Source organism: Stegostoma tigrinum, chromosome 18 (assembly GCF_030684315.1).
Source record: "Stegostoma tigrinum isolate sSteTig4 chromosome 18, sSteTig4.hap1, whole genome shotgun sequence".
In the NCBI taxonomy this organism is placed as follows: Eukaryota; Metazoa; Chordata; class Chondrichthyes; order Orectolobiformes; family Stegostomatidae; genus Stegostoma; species Stegostoma tigrinum.
This window is the reverse complement of record NC_081371.1, coordinates 12,525,788-12,531,787: the sequence shown is the minus strand read 5'-3', so window position 1 is coordinate 12,531,787 and position 6,000 is coordinate 12,525,788.

Here is a 6,000-nt window from a genome sequence, read left to right as displayed (position 1 = left end):
CTCCAGTTGTGGAGTGCGCTATCAAACACAGAAATGCAACATCAGGCATTCAGGCTAGAAGAAGTTTGCCCTTTTCCTAGAATTTACTGGAAACAAAATCATCAATGGTGAGGGAGAGGGAGGGAGAGTGGTACAACAAATTGACAAATCCAGTAACACCTCAATTCTGAGGAAGGGTTACTCAACTCAAAATGTTAACTCTGATTTCTCTCAACAGATGCTACCCCTCCTGTTGAGCTTTTCCAATAATTTCAGTTTTTGTTTCTGGTTTACAGCATCCACAGTTCTTTCAGATTTTATTTCATGTTAAACTGGGAATTGAAGGGTCAGGTGTAAGTAATTTGGGTGAGGGCTTGCTGGAGGTCAGATGCATTAGGTGGAGGAGTTGTAAGGGGTTGTGAAATTCATTATGTGTGTACACGTACACTCATGCACCTAAATTTACAATAACATCATAAAATATCTGTTTAAATTAATGTCACAGTACATTAATTAAATGTCCGAGTAAACATACATTTCAGATCCCAACAAAAAAGGAGAAAAAATAAAATTATATTTCAAGTGAAGATAATTTTTTGCTGTAATGTTTTCTCTAATCAGAAGTTGAAGTGCTCTAGAAATGGTTTGCAGGAAGGGGCCTGGATTGAAGTTACTGAATTCTCAGATGGACCCAACCAACGAAAGCCAGCGTGGAGTTAAAATCCAAGTGGCACACTTAGCATTAATGGCACTTGTCAAATTTCATTATTGATGTTGCACACTTTAATGCAAAGTGTAGAATTTTCCCATTTTCAATCAAAGTGTTTTGTCAAGTGAGATTAATGGCATTTGTCTGTCATGGCTCAAGACTTGTTACATGCAAGCTTCTGCTCTTCATCTTGTTAGTTATTCAACAGGCTCTTTGACACCTTCAATGTGGATTTGTGTGGCAGCAGAGTGGAAGTGCTCGCAACTATCTGGACCTTCCAGTGTTGACACATTGGCATCATATTAACGCCCAGCTGTACACCACTTCAGATGCTGCAAGCCATGAACTGCCCGTCCCAATGTGATGTCTTACCATCATCACTGTAGATGTGGCCCAGAAAGCAAAGATCGCTTCCTGCTTTGCACACTAGAATTTGGAAGTGCTGGTAGAAGGGTGGTGGGCAGAAGGCCAATTCTTTTTCCTACTAACAGCTACGGGGCTCAAGGATACCAGACACAGCCGGTCTGGACATGGATAGTGGTCAGGGTCAGTGTTTTTCCTGGATGAAGCAGAATGCTCAGCAACGCAGGAAAACCAAGGTCAATGGTCTGTGTCTCTAAGGGAAATATTTTCCCTGCTGCCTCACAGTTGTATGGTCACCACTGCTGCATCTAACTCTGCCACAGTACACAAATCAACTGAGGCTGATGGACAATAACTCTTGCTATTTCATGTATCCACTCAAATTCTCTCAGCTACCTTACCCATCCATGCTATTAACCCTTCCTTCCCTCTGTGCTTCCTACTCTCACATTATGGTCACCTCACCATCACTCCTGCTACTGCATCACTCCTAATGCCTTTCCCATCTCCTTCCACCAGTCAATCCCCCTCTTGCACTCACTGCAAGAGAAATTGGATCACAACCAGGTCAGGAGAATTAAGATGGCAGTTTTAAGGGGGTGCAATATAGGTTTCTCACTCTTTGCAAAGGGAGCCTTCAAGAGTGCAACTGTTAATGTGGGGCCAGAGGAAAGCTTAATGGCCAACCAAGCAACTTTTGAGAAAATATCTTCACTAGCACTCTATTTGCCAGATTACCAATAAAATTTTACACAATGATGGTCACACTTAAATTGAATGTTGATGATGTGGAAAACTTTGCTGTTGATGTGGTGCAGTCAAATCAAAAGAGGAGGGTGAAATCTAAAGGGTCCTACACTCGGAGAACACCAGTGATGGTGGTAAATCCCACCGGCCGAGCTGCTCAGCTCTCCTCATCAGGTTGAGTTATATGAAGATAGGCGATCTGAAGAAAATGGCATCGGTGACATCCTGGATGCATTTATGGGTTGAGGATTGATAGATGCTACGCAGTCATCCAGTTGCTCCTTGAAACAATCCAGAGACTTAAAATATCACAGCAGTTTTGACACACATTTGGTGGGGCTATCATCGAGCACAGGTCTCCTCCAACAGATGACGGAGTTCAATGACGATGCAGGGCATCCTTAATCAGTGCCTGCACAGTCTTCAGCGAGTTGACGAAAATGACAATGAGGCCTATAGATCCATCATTCTCGTCATTCTCTTCTAACTCCTTGATGGATTTTTACCAACTGTTTCTCCTTCTGGAGGGCATTGCAGGTTGCTGCCCTTGCTGAGCTTGCTGCTGAAGTTGTATATGCTGTCTCTATCTACATTACCATTGAGTAGTACTAAGTTCACATTGACTCTAGACACAGCGATGTCTATACTGAGCAGATAATCTGCATGGAATGTCAGAAAGATAAATGGATTTTCTGGAAGGAACTCCTGAGCCTCATATCCATCACAATGAAACTTCATGTTATGCCTTCACACAGTGTGACATGAGATTTCCTAGTCAATGTTATGCCTCCGTAGTGAGCTTTGAAGTATTTCTCCTCATCCAAATGTATGTTAAACAAAGTTTTCATACTACATTGGGGTGTTGAATTCTGCCACTTAATAGTTGGTGATGGAAAAGTGACATAATTATCAACCAAGAATTAGAAAGTATTTATTGTAATGAAGCAGGAACATATATATACATTCAGTCCATGAGCTTACTGGGGTGAAGGCCACAAAGTTTAAGTGATCTTGATCATATCTCAAACATATTTTTGCCTCATTCATCTTCCCAAACCCCCTTCCAACCTTACCTCCTACTGTACCTCCAAAGAGACCATAGAGAACGGGTACACAGTTCCTTGAAAGGGGAGTCTCAGGTAGACAGGACAGTGAAGAAGGCATTTGGTATGTTTGCCTGAAGTGGTCTATTGCGTCAAACAGTAACATAAATGTCTTTAATTTCAGAGAGAGTGTTGAGGTCCAAGAGGAAAGTCCCCCTTCTTCTCAGGAAAACTAAGGAAGGGAAAAAGTGTTTTATTCAAATTGAAAAGTGACATCTTCAGACCCTACCACGAATATCTTTATACCATAATTTTATCCCTCTCCCCAGGCTCTATACTGTGTCCATTGCAAAGACCATCTGATCTAATCTCTGATATATACCTTCCTTTAATGCTGCCTCAGCCCATCTGTTGCTGAAGTTCTCAAGCATGCTTTGTTCAAATTTCCATCTTCTACTCTCTCAAAAAAGATTTAAGTTCACATCATCTCTGCTGACATGTCCTCTGCAACCAGACCCAATCACACATCATTCCTGTGCTTATTCGTCTACATTGGCTCCCATTTAGCTTTAAGATACTCATCTTTATGTTTAAATGTTCTCATGGCCTCATCCCTCCTTCTTTGTAATAAATGCTACAACTTTGTGATTCCTACCACTCTAATTCTTAGACCTCCCTCCTCCTTTTGCCCTACGATCGGTGCCTTCAGTTACATAGGCCTTAAACTTTAAAATTGCTTTCCTAAGTCTCTCTGCCTTCTCAATTTCTCTCTCATTCTTTAAAGTGCTCCATTAAATTCAGTTTCTTACAGCAAGCTTTTAGCCATGACTCCTAATAATACCTTCTATGCTCAGCATTTTTATCTGACTCGCTTCTGAGAAATGCATTGCAACATCTTTCTACATGTTCCAATGTAAAAAGCTATAAATGCAAATTGTTGCAGTTTTTGTTGACTTAAGAACTGGCTTATCTCTCAAGAGTTCACTTATTGATACAAATCAATTTATACAGTACAAATGTTCATTGATTTTAGGGATTATACCAACTGTAAAATAATATTGCACGCTTCTGCTGTTGTTCCAAAGGTTTTGGATGGAAAATATAAAACAATTTCAAACTAGTCTAATGAGAACTTCATCTGAATGGCCAACAATTGTGAACTACAACACAAGAAGCAGAAAGATCCCAGATCCGTAATGCTTTGAAGTCAATGATGATCTTAAACGGAGATAACAAGGTGTAGAGCTAAATGAACACAGCAGGCCAAGCAGCATCATTGGAGCAGGAAAGTTGACGTTTCGGACCTGGACCCTTCTTCAGAAATTGGGGAGAGGGAGGAGGTTCTGAAATAAATATGGAGAGAGGGGGAGATGGATAGAAGATGGATAGAGGAGAAGAGAGGTGGAGAGGAGACAGACCAGTCAAAGAGGCAGGGTTGGAGCCAGTAAAGGTGAGTGAAGGTGGGGAGGTAGGGAGGAGATAGGACAGTCCAGGGAGGACGGCCGGGTCAAGGGGGCGGGATGAGGATAATAGGTAGGAGATGGGGACGGGGCTTGAGGTAGGAGGATGGGTTAGGTGGAAGGACAGATTAGGGAGGAGGGGGCGAACTGGGCTGGTTTTGGGATGCAGTAGGGGGAGGGGAGATTTTGAAGCTGGCAAAATCCACGTTGATACCTTTAGGGTGCAGGGTTCCCAAGTGGAATATGAGTTGCTGTTCCTGCAACCTTTGGTTGCATCGCTGTGGCACTGCAGGAGGCCCAGGATGGATATGTCGTCTGCAGAGTGGGAGGGGGAGTTGAAAAGGTTCGCGACTGGGAGGTACAGTTGCTTCATGCGAACTGAGCGTAGGTGTTCTGTGAAGTGGTCCCCAAGCCTCCGTTTGGTTTCCCCGATGTAGAGGAGGCCACAACGGGAACTGCCGATACTGTATACTACATTAGCAAGATGTGCAGGTGAACATCTGCTTGATGTGGAAAGTCTTCTTGGGCCTGCACTGGGGGATGAGGGGGAGGTGTAGGGGCAGGTGTAGAACTTCCTGCGGGCGCAGGGAAAAGTGCCAGGGGTGGTGGGGCCGGAAGGGAGTGTGAAGCGGACAAAGGAGTCACAGAGAGAGTGGTCCCTCCAGAAAGCAGATAAGGGTGGGGAGGGAAAATGCCTTTGGTGGTGGGGTTGGATTGCAGATGGTGGAAATGTCAAAGGATGATGCGTTGGATCCGGAGGTTGGTGGGGTGGTACGTGAGAATGAGGGGGATTCTGTTTTTAGTTCTTTTTATTGCCGGGAGGGGGTGTGACGGATGAGTTGCGGGAAATGCGGGAGACACGGTCGAGGGAGTTGTCGACTCCTAAGGGGGGGATGTTGCAGTCCTTGAAAAACGAGGACATCTGAGATATACGGGAGTGGAATGCTTGATCTGGGGCCAGATGCGGTGGAGACAAAGGAATTGGGAATAGGGGATGACATTTTTGCAGGAAGGTAGGTGGGAGGAGGTGTATTCTCGGTAGCTGTGGGAGTCTGTTGGCTTGAAATGGATATCGGTTTCGAGGTGGTCACCGGAGATGAAGTCAGAGAGGTCCAGGAGGGTGAGGGATGTGTTGGAGATCGTCCAGGTGAACCTGAGGTTGGTATGGAAGGTGTTGGTAAAGTGGATGAACTGTTCAAGCTCCTTGTGGGAGCATGAGGTGGCGTGATACAATCATCAATGTAACGGAGGAAGAGGTGGGCTTTAGGGCCAGTGTAGGTACAGAAGAGGGATTGTTCCACATAACCTACAAAGAGGCAGGCATAGCTTGGGCCATGCGGTTACCCATGGCCAACTCCTTTGTCTGTAGGAAGTGGGAGGAATTGAAAGAGAAGTTGTTGAGGGTGAGGGCAAGTTTGGTTAAGCGGATGAGGGTGTCAGTGGAGGGGAACTGGTCGGGCCTGTGGGACAAGAAGAAGCGAGGGCCTTTAGGCCATCTATATGGGAAATGCAGGTGTATAGGGACTGGATGTCCCTGGTAAAGATGAGGTGTTGGGGACCGGGGAATTGGAAGTTCTGGAGGAGGTGGAGGGCGTGGGTGGTATCATTGGAGTTTCTGGACTAAGGGGGAGAAAATGGAGTCCAGATAGGTGGAGATAGGTTCGGTGGGGCACGAGCAGGTGGAGACAATGAGTTGACC